Source organism: Ziziphus jujuba, chromosome 7, assembly GCF_031755915.1.
Source record: "Ziziphus jujuba cultivar Dongzao chromosome 7, ASM3175591v1".
NCBI classification, from domain to species: domain Eukaryota; kingdom Viridiplantae; phylum Streptophyta; class Magnoliopsida; order Rosales; family Rhamnaceae; genus Ziziphus; species Ziziphus jujuba.
In genome coordinates, this window is record NC_083385.1 from 5912890 (window position 1) to 5928452 (window position 15563).

Below are 15563 nucleotides of genomic sequence, written 5' to 3' on the forward strand. Positions count from 1 at the left end.
ATTAGTAAGTATTTTATAAATAGATGAGTTGACTCCAAATGGAATTTCAAAATAACACTTTTTTTTATTTGGTAATGATTACTTGGGGATTAGTTATGGGTTCAATGGTGGTGATGAAACTAAACCCCTACAAACGCCCCCTCCGCCCAATTTGTAACATAGAAAAGATTGAGAAAAGTTGGGTCTGTTGTTTTCAATTTTCATGGTTTTAGAAAAAAAGCTTATAATAAGTGTTAACACTTTATTATTATCCCCAAAAAAAAGAAAAAAAAAGTGTTAACACTATAAAATCAACACCGAATTTTTTTTTTATAAATTTTTTGGGGAATTTGGCTCAATACTCTGATAGGATGAGTTTAATGATTTTTATCCTTCGTTTGGTTTTTTTTTTTTCTACCCTTTCAATTTTTAATAATCCCAAAATATCCTTATATCTAAATTAAATATTTTTACTTTTTTTTTTTGTTTTTTCTTTCTTTTATTCACCTGACTTTTCTCTTCTCCTTATAATCAATATCCAGCCCATTAGGAGCCCTCTGTTTCCTTTCGCATTGGCCGGATTGTAAGCTTGGAGACTTTGCGTTTTGAAGGAAATGGTGAAGAGGCGACTCAGAGAGAAAATTGCAAGGTTTTAGAGAGCCTTTGGAGCAGAAGCAATAGGCAGGCAACAGCGAAGTAGGAAAGCATGAGGCTCATTCAATCAATCACTGGTAATCTTCTCCTCTCCATTTTCAAATTCTTAAGCTTTTCCCCAGACATTTTCTTACTCGTTTCTCTAATAATGAAATAGTTTTCTTTTTTTAAATAAATAATATATTTATCTTGTTATAATTCAAGGCAGCGTAATTCACTGCTGCGAGAGGTGGGACGGCAATACTTCGCTGTGGCTTCAACAGAGGAATACGCAAGGAGGAACTACGCAAGCAATGTCTCTGAGTATAACACTGTTATCGGTTCTCTCACCGCACAGAGAAAGTAGATTCTGATTTTGATTTTCTTTTTGTGGTTTTGGGATTTTTTTTTTTTTTTTTTTGTTTTGGAGAAATTGTGAAAGTTGTGTTCTTTTTTTATTTTTATTTTTTTTATAACGATGGTGTAGGCATTTCTTGCTGAGAGATGTGTATGATGATATGATGCTGGATGGAGTACAGCCAATTAAGGATACATTCCATTCTCTCATCGTTGGAACCATGAAAGGCTCTCGCTTGCAGGATGCTTTATACTTTTCTGACCAAATGAAATCCATGGGTTTGGTCCTTGATGTATGTATTTGTATACATATGCTTTTTTTTTCTTTTTCTTTTTTTTTTCTTTTTGTTTTCTTTCACATGAATCTGCATTAATTCTTATCTGCTGACTATTGGATTCTTTCAAGATTGGAAATTTTGTATAAAGTTACTTTGTGTTTTTTTTTCTTTTTTTTCCCTAGCTGTTACAATGTATTGCTTTGTGTTCGAGGTTACTTTATAAAACATTTTAGTTTCATTGTGTGGGAAATGCGAGTACTCTGACCAGGCAATTTGGGTATGTTTCTTAGATGTTTTATAAGTCTTCAGATTTTTTTTAGAATCCATAAACTTATGTCAGATTTTGGAGTAAATTTTGATCTGTTTACTTTCAACATGATTGAAGATTTTGGATGAGTTGAAGAAATATGAAGTGAAGCCGATGGTGCAAACCTATGTGTGTCTACTCAATGCATGTGCTGCTGCTGGCCGTATAGATCGAATGTATGCCACTCTTTTAGTTGTCTTGTTTTACCTAGTTGCAAATTGCAATGATTATGGTCATAAACCTTAGCCTGGAAACTTGATAGGCTGCTATACAGTGATTAAATTGGCTTATTTTACCTTAGTGAATGATTCTACATGAATTCATTCCAAAATTTTACATTTAAATGCCTGCTCTGCAAATTAATGTATAAGTTCTATGAACTTTTGGTTAATTTTGGCATATAACAAACTAAACTTTCATTCTAATCTATAGATATGCGATCATTCGTGATATGACTACAGCTGGTCTTGGGTTGAACAAGTTCTACTATGCAGGGCTTATTGCTGCACTTAAGAACAAATCGCCTGTTCCAGAAGATTTTGCCACTAAAGTAATTACTATAGGATCTCTCTTCTTAAATTAGGTTTTCATATCATTAGCTTTTGATGTTTTCTGTGATATTCCCTTTGCTGAAAAATCATTGAGTTCGTTGAGCGGTCAAAAGAGTGGACATCAGTTGAAGTATCCAGTGCCTCAGCTGAAAATCTGATGATGGGTGTCGCTGAGGAGGAATTATATAATCTTCCCACTGCTTAATATGTTCATAGGCGTAGTGGATTTTTGAATAGGCAACTAACTGTATATCATGTTGCATTTCACGCTTGTGCAGACCTGGGAAATGTAGAGGCACTTCTTTGCATCTCTAATATTTCGCTTAACATCACTCAACAAGAAAATCTCTATTATCTTCTTTGTGTATAGGCAATTGTGGGTCTGTTATTCTATTGTTATTTTGTTATCTACTTTATGTTTTTCTGTTGTCTATTATTTCTTGATATTAGTAATATACCTTTATATTAGTATACCTGTGGCTTATATATGTTCTATGAATAATTTAATGCTATTTTAGCTTTGTTTATTTAATCTCTGTTTATTATGTCTGTTGATGGAAACTCAAAGGATGAGAAATATCCAGATATCTTCATTGTAATGCAAATTATGAGGTAAGTGATTTTTTTAATAATATTATCTTCATTGGATTGGAAAAAATTCTTTTGGAGATTCTAAATTGGTTCTGTTTCGCTTGCTATGTTCTATTCCCTAGAAGATGCTTTTTTCTGTTATGTCCTATTTATTCTGTTAATTTTTCTAGTAAAATATCTTGTTAGTTGATTAGCTCACCGTAAGAAACTGGTCTCTGTCACTGGCGCTTTGATTCAGGTGCTATCTACATGCAAGGGACATTGATAATGCTCTTAAAACTTTCGAAGACCACATGAATGCAAAAAAGCTTGCAGCGCCAGAACTATATGTAGTAAGTTTGGTGGCAAAAAATCTTTGGCATTATGTCAAAGCATCTTCGTTCTCTATATTTGAATGCTATTTCATAGTTTCTGCTTCCTTTTGAAATTAGTAAGAATTTACATTGAACCTGATTTTTGGATGATTGGATTTCTGATCAGCCAAATCATTTTTGGGCAGTACTTGATGTCAAATTATGTTGTGCAATAATCTGCCTTCTTTGAACTCTACATGTGTTTAGGAAATGCAACAACACTTTCCGTTTCATGGGTATCCACATGGTCCATCCAGACATTTGATATGTTATGATTTTTTTTTTTTTTACCAGAAAAACTAATATTTTCTTTTTCCTTTTACCATGCATAAGCTCTTTCCATAGCATTTATGGTTGGCTAGTTGTGTGTTGCTTAGTAATATAAATGTTGCTATTTATTCTATTATATTATACACCTTCATATTTGGCACATTTGCCATTTAAGACTCAAGAAAGTATATTATTTGTGTTGTTCTCTTTGAAATGTTTGAAGGATTATTCTAATAGCTGGACGTTAATTTTGTATAATATATGTCTCCAGACACTTATAGAGGGAGCCATGATTGGGCATACCCCCAAGGGAATGCAACTTGCGCAAGATACACTGGGAGGTTGAGTAATTGCAGTTTCTTATCTGAGTTACAACAAGGACTTGGTCTAACGTGATTTCATTCTCTACCATAGGTAAAAATGACTGAGAGGGACCTTTTTTTAAGCCCAAAAATGGGGAGTGACCTTCTCCTTATAGCCTTTGGCGAAAAGGTGCTGTAATAGCTTCATTTGATCCCTTTTTATTAGCTTAGGGATGAGAAGGGTGATTGTACTTTGTCTTTTGTGGTTCCTCATGGATAATTTTATGTTTCTGTGTTTGAGGAAATATTCTCATTCAAGAACTCCTTTTCATATTTGCAGACTGGTGGATATACTACTGCTAACTATATTTGGGACTTGATACAAGCTCAGAAGATTACTCTTTCACTTCATGTTGTGGAAGCATATTACAATGGCTTAAAAGTTAGTCTCTTGCTTCGCTAGAGACATTTACTGTTTCACTTTAATTTAAAGTATGTAATATATATACACCCATCCACGTGACTCAATTTCTTTTGCTTTTCCAATTTTCCATCTTTTTTGACAAATTTTCTGAACTTTTTTTTGTTTATGAAATTGCAGGTACACGAGATCCCAAAAGATGATCCACGGCTCCTACATGTTTCACGGACTTATGACAGCCTTCGCACCAGATTTGGAACAGGACCTGGCCGATCCTATTAGGTGTCAACTTTGTCTTTTGTTGGCCATTAAGCGAGTTTTAATATTTAGAACTTAGAATTAATCAAAAAATTGGAATTATCGGAGGGATTGATATGGATTAGAAATGCTAAATTTTGTAATTTTCATCGACTCAATAAAAATAGGTTTGTATTCATAAAACACTTGTATATTTTTCTCTTACTAATTTAGATTTAGTTTTTAGTTTTTCTACATGATTCTCATTTCAAGAGGAAGTTTAAGGATCCAATTTCGTTTAAATTCTCCATATTTTTTTAGAAGTGGAAAAGCAAGAAATAGGAAGGATGAGAATTTAAAAGTACTTGAGGTCGCAAATATTGGCTCTCTAGTTTGGGACCATTTGAACTTGTTTGAATGGTATGCATTAAAATTTAGTTAGTTTTAGATTTTTTTACTATTCCCAGGAGGGAATTAATTGTGCAATTGTGAAAAATATTTAAATAAATAGATATGAAAGTGTCGAATAAATGGAATCATCTCCCATTTCTCATCTACCCTCATTTCTCATTAACTGTCAAATAAAGTGGAAAATATTTAAACAAATTGTTTTACCATCTCCCATTCTCATCTACCCTCATTAACTTCTATCCCTCTCTCTTCCTCTCCCTGCTACCATATTCAATGAATCCTATGTGTCTCCCTCTCTCTTTCTCTTTTCTTGGTTATGTACCTTTCAGCCTTTCTTCGCACTGACCAATCATTGCATAAAACACAATACCACCTTCAATTCAGTTCAGTCTCCCTGCATACCCCAACCTTTTGTGATAACAAAAAGACTGAAAATCTTCATTCTGGAGCCATAGACTTCAAAAATGTGTAATCGTTTTTGCGGAGCAGTGTTAAAGAATTTTGGTATGTGTATATATATATATATGTACATATATGTATATATTTTTCCCTTATATTGGATTCATTGTTTGTCACGTTTTGACATGATATAAAAGTGCAAGTTACATGTTGGTTTGATTTTATGTAAACAATCCATAAATGGTTCAAAAATTTCCATTTGAAAATTACAACCTTTGTTCGTTACATTCGGTCCATCGATATTTACGAAACACTTGCTTGCTGAAAAATTTAACGACGGTTCCATCGGTAATTATTGATATTCCGTCGGTATATTTAATTTTTCCATTTTTAGAAAGCAAACCACCTCAATCGAATTTGACAACTTTGATAATGTTATTGCATACAAAGGACATGATAAATGTAACTATATTTATGATCGTGAACAAAATAATCCATAAATCACCATAATGTCAACGTTGCATCCATTCAAGCTAATGTTATGTTATGATTTAGCACATGTGTCACAAACTTGACATCTTATTCTACTTGATTTACTATGTCTGTCAGGAGTTATTAGCTATTCTACTAGGCATTAATATGCAACATTTACACATAATTATTTGGCTTATTTTCTGTACTCATTTTTTGAAAATGCATTTGTATTTTTTCATTATTTTGCTTCAGGATTGTAGTTAAACCTTCTAGCAAAGATTCTACGATTGTAATTATTTTTCGTCATATGACCTGATGAATTACCACAAGCTTGTGACAAGGAGATACTTATTTTGTTTTGAATTGGTAAACCCTTTGTGCCCAATGTCATAAATTTCAGTTCTACTGTTCTATGATGGAACATGGAGTTTATGTTTTGAAGGTACTTGGAGATACCAACGTCAAAGAACGAAGATTATACATATCAAGAGAAATTGTACGTTGGCAGAACTTGAAGATGTCTACAATGCTCTCAACTTGGATTCTACACAACATCAACTAATCTTCAAGTTTATATACCATGTGTGTTTGTCATGCGAGCCGTACACATTGTGGAAAATGAGGAAGACCTACAAGTTTTATAGAAGAGTATAGTTCACACAGATCTCAAGACAGATCTCTACTTATTGTTGATGTGGTATCCAGGGTTCCACAGAGTATTAATACTACTGGATGTGTTGTGAATAGCATACATATAAGTTCAGGATTTATAACTGTTGCCCCACTATCTGAAGTTCCAAAGATTGCTATATGTACCTCTGATGCTGACATGTAGTCCCCAGTGACCGAGCTTCATGTGCCGGAAACTCAACCTGGACACTCCAAAAATCAAATTTGTGAAAACGATGTGCAATCTATGGAACATGATCATGACAATGAGTGCTTCAACCTTAATGATTTGAATGAATATCGTGGCCATGATTATGACAAAGATGAACAATTTGAGGTTGAGGTGAACACTGATCGTAGTGAAGATGGGTTACGTGACATTTGTTGGACCCAACATTCAGGACTTTGAACAGGTGATAGTCGACATGGTGATTCTCCTTATGGTAATAGTCCAATTGCTAATGTGAATGATAATGTGCTTGCTTCTCCTGATACCAAAATCCATTTGGACATTCGTTAGTATTCTATCGCATCCATGGCTGGACATAGGGTTAACCGTCGCTTCTCATCTATGAATGACCATGAAATCATTCAAACGAACCAACTCTTTTCGAGTAAGAATGAGCTACAAAAGAAGCTTAGTTTTTATGCACTAAGGAGAAATTTTGAATTCAAGGTTAAGAAGTCAGATAGGGTCCGATATGAGGTTATATGTGTAAACGACAATTGCATGTGGCGATTGCGTGCTACCAAGCTACATGGTGAGAATACAGAGGCCTTCATGATTAGGGCCTTCAAGGATGAGCATATTTGCTCTTTAAATATAATAAAAAGGGTCACCATCAAGTAACAAGTTCAATTATCTGTGACATCATCCAGCCAAACTTTCATGGGATTCTCGGCAATACAAACCCCGAGATATCGTACATGACATTCGCTCTAATTACGGAGTAAACATAAGCTATAATAAAGCATAGGCCGCTAAGGAAGTTGCACTATCAGGTTTGTAGGGTATGCTAGAAGAGTCATATGCAAAACTTCCTTTATGGAGTCACATTTTGAAGAGCAAAAATCTAGGCACGTTTACCCGTATTGAAATTGACGATCAAAATAGATTTTTATATTTTTTCATGGCATTTGTAGCTAGCATCAGAGGGTTTCAGCATATGCGGAGAGTCGTAGCTGTCGATGGAACTACGCTGAAGAATAGATACAGAGGTTTGTTATATATTGCATCATGTTTGCATGGGAAAAATCAAATTTATCAACTTGCTTATGGAATAGGCCTTGGGGAGACGGATGTGGCCTACACATGATTTTTTTAGAGATTTAAAGAAGCATTTGGGGATGATCCGAATATAGCTTTTATATCGGACAGACATAAAAGCATTGCAATGGTGATACGTACAGTTTTCCCTAATAATCACCATGGCCACTGCACATATCATCTTGGTACAAATTTGCATGATAAGAAGTTTAAGGTAATATCAATGCAATTATATCAACTTTTAATGATGCAGCTAGAGCATATATTGTTGAGGATTATGATAAGGCCATGCAGCTTTTAGAAGGGGTTAGTATTGAAGTTGTACAATATCCCAAGGATGTAAATCCTACAAAATGGGCTAGATCACATTTTCGGGGCAATAAATACAACATAATGACCACTAACATCGTAAAGAGCATGAACTCTGTGCTTCTTAACACTAGGGATAAACCTGTTTTTCCATTAGTAGATCACATTCATGATGTCTTGCAAAACTGGTGGTATGAAAGTCAAAATAGTTCAGCTACAATGCAAACTCCTGTTACTAATTGGTTGGACAATATCATGTAAGAGCGCTCAAATAATGGCAGAGGCTTACGTGTTATTCTATTGAACTTATATGAGTTTCAAGTTGTTGGCCATGGCATGTTCGTTAGAGTAGTCAATTTAGAAAATAAGACGTGCTCATGCAAGGAATTCGACATTGATGGATTTCCTTGTGTCCATGCAATTGTAGAATGTAAGCATCGACATATTTCTCCATATATCCTTCGCTCGGTGCATTACTCAGTTGACTCACTCCGTGACACATATTCGAAAACCATATATCCACTTGGAGATAAATGTCAGTGGCATGCTCCAGATGACATCATAAACCAGCTTGTACTTCCACCTAAGATTGGAAAACAGTCAGGAAGACCAAGAAAGAAGAGGATTCAATCTCAAGGAGAGGAGTGTCATCAATATGGATGCCGGAGGTGCAAACAGATTGGTCACAGCAGTCGATCATGCTCGACCGCCGTACCTCTTGATAATACTACCAACCAACAGCACCATTCAACTAAAGGACCATAAATCGCTCTACGGTATATTAAGATAATGGGGGCATGTTATTCGGTATGCGTGTGTTATGCAATGTAGTAAGGAATGCAATTAGTAGTTCAACCTCGTAACATGTGTTTTGGCATAATAGACGTTGGTTTTGTGTGTTGTTTTATTAGCAAAGTCATCTATTGTATTGTGTTTCTAAAATATGATTATGTGTTCAGTTTTTGTTCAGCTTTTTTAGGTTTCTTACTATGTTACGGATGCTATTACTGCCCAATGGTAATTACCGATGCATCGTCGATAACTGACATTCGTCCACCGTCATAAAAGAATCACCACAATTCCATCCGTCAACTTCAATCGTGTGTGTTTCCACCAAGACCATGCTAAATCTAGCTTTATTGATGATAACTGTTGACAAAGTAAGAGAAAAAATGATATAACTAAGTGAAAACATTCAATTTCTAATTGCTTGAAACATTACCATAGGTTTAATCGGTAATTACCAAAACCCCTATGGTAATCAAATTTTACCAAATTTCTGGCCCCCATAAGTCCCCTAATGTATGTTAAATGCAACAACATGTAGAATATACATTCTTCAATGATACAAACGAGAAAAAACCCCAAAAGTTCTGAAAAAGTTCTCAAATTGGCATAAAAATTTGATTACCATAGGGCCTTCGGTAATTACCGATTAAACCTACGGTAATAAATTTGTAGTTGCTGAAAAAATTACCATAGAAGCCATTGGTAATTACTGAAACCCCTATAGTTATCACATTATACCAATTGTTTGGCCCTCACAAGTCCCCTCATGAGTGTCAAATGCATCAACATGCAAAATATGCATTCTTCAATGATCCTAAGGAGAAAAAACCCCAAATGTTGAGAAAAAGTTCTCAAATTGGCAAAAAAACTTGATTACCGTAAGGCCTTTGATAATTACCGATGAAACCTATAGTAATCAGTTTAAACTTGATGGAAAAATTACCGAAAGTTTCATCGGTAATTACTGAAGGCCCTATGATAATCACATTTAACAACCTTTTTGGGCCCCACAAGTCTCCTAATGTGTGTTAAATGCAACAACATGCAAAATATACATTCTTCAATGATCCTAAGGAGGAAAAACCCCAAACGTTATGAAAAAATTCTCAAATTGGTAAAAATACTTGATTCCCAAAGGATCTTCGGTAATTACCGATGAAACCTACGATAATAGATTTATACTTGCTCTTTCATCGATAATTACCAAAGGCCCTATGATAATCAATTTTTTGTTCCAATATGAGAATTTTTCAAAACTTTTAGGGTGTTTTCTCCTTAGGATAACTGAAGAAAGTATATTTTGCTCGTTGTTGCATTTGACACACATTAGGGGACTTGTGGGGGCCAAAAAGGTTGTCAAATGTGATTACCGTAGGGCCTTTGGTAATTACCGATGAAACCTTCGATAATTATTCCAGCAAGTTTAAACTGATTACCATAGGTTTCATCGGTAATTACCAAAGACCCTACGGTAATCAAGTTTTTTTGCCAATTTGAGAACTTTTTCAGAACTTTTGGGGTTTTTTTTCCTTAGGATCTTGAAGAAAGTATATTTTGCATGTTGTTGCATTTAACACACATTAGGGTACTTATGGGGGCCAAAAAAGTTCTAAAATATGATTATCATAGGGCCTTTGGTAATTATCGATGAAAGCTTCTGTAAATTTTCCAGCAAGTTTAAACGGATTACTGTAGGTTTCATCGGTAATTACCGTAGGCCCTATGGTAATTAAGTTTTTTGGCCAATTTGAGGACTTTTTCTTAACGTTTGGGGTTTTTTCTCCTTAGGATCATTGAAGAATGTATATTTTGAATGTTTCTGCATGTAACACACATTAAGGGACTTGTAGGGGCCAAAAAAGTTGTCAAATGTGATTACCTTAAGGCCTTCGGTAATTACCAATGAAACCTTCGGTAAAATTTCCAGCAAGTTTAAATGGATTACCATAGGTTTCATCGGTAATTATCGAAGGCCCTATGGTAATCAAGTTTTTTTACCAATTTGAGGATTTTTTTCTAACGTTTGGGGTTTTTTCTCTTTAGGATCATTGAAGAATGTATATTTTGCATGTTTTTGCATTTAACACACATTAGGGGACTTGTGAGGGACAAAAAAATTGTCAAATGTGATTACCGTAGTGCCTTCGGTAATTACCGATGAAACCTTCAGTAATTGTTCCAGCAAATTTAAACTGATTACCGTAGGTTTCATTGGTATTTACCGAAGGGCCTTTGGTAATTAAGTTTTTTTGGCCAATTTAAGAACTTTCTCAGAACTTTTGGGGTTTTTTCTCCTTAGGATCATTGAAGAAATTAAATTTCACATGTTGTTGCATTTAACACACATTAGGGGATTTGTGGGGGCCAAAAAAGTTGTCAAATGTGATTACCGTAGGGTCTTTGGTAATTATCGATGAAATCTTCGGTAAATTTTCCAGCAAGTTTAAATGGATTACCATAAGTTTCATTGGTAATTACTGAAGGCCCTATGGTAATCAAGTTTTTTTTTTTCCAATTTGAGAACTTTTTCCTAACGTTTGGGGTTTTTTCTCCTTAGGATCATTGAAGAATGTATATTTTACATGTTCTTGTATTTGACACTCATGAGGGGACTTGTGGGGGCCAAAAAATTAGTAAAATGTGATTACCACTGGGGTTTCGGTAATTACCAATGAAACATATGGTAATCAAATTTTTTTTTCCAATTTGAGAACTTTTGCCCACTTCGTAAACTGCACTCCAGATCAGCCGAAGTTAAACTCCAGTACTTCTGGATAGTTGGACACAACTCGTCTGCAAAGCAGGTGATGCACTAGATGACCAGAGAACTTGAGGTTCTTCATGTCAAGTAAGTGTCCAAAACATGTTTGTCTATACTTTTCTAGCTAGTCACTTGTGAGGACACTTGTTGTAACACCCCGTCCCGTGCACGTTCACTGTTCACCGGAATCCGTGCACGTTGACCGAGGTTGACCGTTGACCGTTGACCGAAGGGGGTCAAAAGTTGACTTTTTGACTCGGTGAGAATTTTGAGTTGACTAGGGTACCGTGGCGAAGTGCACGATGCCACGACTTCGTAGACTGGTAGCACGTCAAAAACGGAGCTACGGTTTGAAAGTTATGGACGAAACAAGTTGCGGTCCAAACTGTCCAAGGGGTGCCGGAGTTGACTTTTTGTTTATGGGGAATTGAGCTTTGACTCATGCATGGTTGTGAAGTGCTCGTTGATACGAGTTCACAGACTAGCGGCACGCTCAAAACGGACATCCGGTTAAAACGTTATGGACGTTTGAAGTTTACCGGATACCGTATTATTTTAATGTTTTTGGGTCGGTGAACAGTGAAATGCCACGTGTCAGCTTCTGATTGGTCCACGTGGCATGAACAGTATCACGCAGGGTTTTTATTTGTTAAAACTCTCGGGGAAGAGAGAGAAAGAGAGAGAGGAGAGAGAAAGAGAGAGAGGAGAGAGAGAGAGAGTCACCGGCCGCCGGTCATTTTCACGTTTTCCAGTCTAGTTACTGTACATGCGCCGGCCATCCAGATTTCCCACCTCATTTCACGGCGAACGGACGTCCGAAGTTTGGCGGCGATTTTTCCCCCTCCACCGCCGGCCACAGCGAATCGGCACTATTCCGGCCGATCTACAGCACACGCGCCATACACCCATCTTCCTCTCCTCAAGTCCGGCCTACCCACCAAAAATCACGGCCATCGGACCACCGACGAGCCGGGATCGGAGCGTTTTCCGGCGAGGGGTCGGAAATCTTCAAACAGTGATTTCTCCGCCGTCCGACCTCCGTTTTGCTCACCGCCGGTCCCGTTGGGTTGCTCTCCTCAAGATCTACAAGATTGCAAAATTTCACAGCCAACGGCCACCGCACGCGCCGCCGCCGGCGACGGTTGCCGGTGACCGTGGCGGACCGCCGGAAATTACTGCTCCGGCGAGTACCCGAAATTCCGGCCAGCTCCAGTCTGCTGTGTTCGACCTCCTGAATCCGAATCCGGCTTCCGTTTCCGCCAATTCGCGACGGTTTGGGAGAATTGCAGAGCCGAAACTCGAAAAGCTTTCCGGCGAGATTCCGACCCCGTCGGGTCCAATCACCGGGAAGTAAGACCGAATCTGTGATCAGCATCACTCGAGCTTCGATTCGGTATGTAACTCGTAAATTCTAGATATCGTTTGTGTTTTGACCCCCCGGGTACCGGGTATTATTTACCCGATTAAAATATTAATTTATTTGACTGTCTGTGAATTTTGTTCTAGGAGCACCGGTGAGTCGTAGAATTGATCCCGTAGTGGATCATGGGTTAATTGCGTGCTCCAGGTGAGTGACCCACCTTCAAATTAATTTTGGGGAATTTAATTGATGAATATATTATGTGTGAATTAAATATTTGGAATTTAATTTCTATGTGCCAAATATTTATTGGATTTATTGTAGAATTATTTATGAATTTATTAGATTTAAGAAAATGCGAATTCTACAAATTTATGCCGTGTGGAATTATTTTATGGTTTTGAGGATTTTGAAATTGGTGTGGTTTTAATGGTAAATTGGGCACGATTTGATTTTCAAATATTTCAAAGAAAATATTTGGTTATGTTGCTGATTTCAATTTTTATAAAATATGCCCATGGAATATTATGAGATTTGACTATGATATTTCGAGAATTATTTATGCTTGGAAAAATGTGGATATTTAAATTGATGGATTTGGAAGTTGGTGGATTTGAAAATCATGGAATTTATGGCATTGATTATAAAGAAATTGTGGAGAATTTCCCGGTTCAAGCGGATGGATTATGCCCGCTATGCTTATGAAAAATGTGAAATTTGTTTTATGATTTAAATTTATGGATTTTATAATTTTTAGATGCACCGTGCACGTACTGGTGTTCTGATTATGTGATATGGTATATGTGATATGGTTAGTGTGCACACGATTGTGATTAACGCGCAGGTGATGTGATTAGCGCGCAGGTGGGTGTGAGTAGCGCGCGGTTGACATTATGAGGGTGTCCTGTGGATGCCATCGGAGAGGGCGGCCACCCCCCATTGGCCGGGACGCTGGTTTCTCTCTATAACCTCCTGTCTGGCAGTACCTCGGGACGCTGGGTACTCTGGCGCCACTGGTATATAGTGGGTGCATCAAATGATTTCAGAACTGTGTTTTAAAAATAAAATATTTTGAAACTGTATGGGAATTAAAAATTAACTATTACTGTTCTGGTATTTATTTGATGTCTTGGTTTTTGGGGAGTATGAATAAAGGGTTTTGTGAAAATGTTTTAAAAGGGGAACTCTTCCAACTGAGAGAATTGTAAGGGTTTTGAGAGAAATTATTATTTTCCAAATAATTATTATTTATACTTATTACTGTGATATTATATGGTATAGTAGTAGGGTCGCTCACTGAGATGATTAGCATCTCACACTCTTAAATTCCGTTCCTCTAGGTACTAGGTTGTCGGCGTTCACTCGGAGCGGACTTGATCTTCCTCGCTGTTTTAGTTCGTGCTGTACCCTGTTTTTCTTTTATTGCAGCTGTAATATTTCTTTCATTCTTGTTGTATTTATTATGCACTGGATTACTGTATTTATTTTGAAGTGCTGCAATTTGTGGAATCAATTTGTAGTATTGTGGGAGGAATAAGGGGATATTTTTAGAAGTGTGTTTTCAGTGCAGGTAGTTTGTGGTAAGTAAATCCCTTAGGGGAGGCTCTGCCGGATTTTCCGTTGGAGAGTTCGGTAGGGTTTCCCTGGGATCAGGGCTGTCTAGGGTTCCGGGGAAGGAATTCTGGACGGGTCCTGACACTTGTAATTACTTCGTTCGCTTCTATTGGATTCCTAAATGAATGTGCCCTAACTTTAAATATATCGGCATTTTGAAAGATCCGTTCCTTTGGAGCATCGTTGGCCTGCAAAATGAATTACATAAATGGAATGGAAGTCAACCATTTAATCATACCCTATTTTTCCACCCTACCTTGATAATAATAATTTTTAACCAAATGTTAAGACATATGGGTTCACATTTTTGTACTAGTGGTAATTACCGATGAAACCATCAGTAATCAACCTACAATGAACTAGAAATAATCCCGATGGCCTATCAGTAATTACCGATGGCCATCGGGTGAAGTTTTTCTCGAGTATTCACATTCATGAATAAATACCAACAGATGTATTATAATTTACCGCACCAAACTACATAAATGAATATAAAACTTACCATCTCAGATGGGGGAGAGGAGAGTGGAAAGTGCCCTGAAAGTTTGGTGGTTTCTTTGTAATAGCCCAGACCACTCGCATGCGATATTGTCCGCTTTAGGCCCGGCCCGCACGGTTTTGCTCTTCCCGACCCCAGAACAACGGTGGGTCACAGGAAAAGGCCTCGCAAGGGAAAGGTGTCAGGACCCACCCAGAATTCCTTCCCGGAACCCTAGACAAGCCCTGATCCCAGGGAAATACCACCGACCCTTCCAACAGAAAATCCGGTAGCACCTACCCTAAGGGTAGGACTTACCAAAAATCACCTGCATTGAAAACACACTTCTATACTCATCCAATTATTCCTCCCGCAAAACTACAAATTGTTTCCACAATTTAGAGCACTTCACAACAATAACGGTAAACCAGTGCATAAATAAAACATAAGTGTCCAAATAGTATACAGAGCTTTATGAAGAGCTATTCAACAGAAATACAACAAAGATGAAAGAAATAATACAACTGAAAGGAATAAGTACAAAAGTACTTCTCGAAACACGATAGCGGCGGAGAACTGGTTCACCCCGGAAGAACGTCTATCACCCCTTGCACCTAAGGCAACGGAACTAAAAAACGTGAGATGCTAATCATCTCAATGAGTGACCCTAACTACTGAACACTTTTATAATAATAGTAACAAATAGAGAATTGAACTAATACCAACAATTAATAAATAAATAATAATAACAGT

At 36.9% G+C, this 15563-nt stretch overlaps 1 pseudogene; it reads left to right on the forward strand.

Moving 5' to 3' along the window:
* The first annotated feature begins 685 nt into the window (after nucleotides 1–685).
* On the forward strand, nucleotides 686–4391 carry LOC107433448 (pentatricopeptide repeat-containing protein At4g35850, mitochondrial-like; annotated as a pseudogene).
* Nucleotides 4392–15563: the final 11172 nt, after the last annotated feature.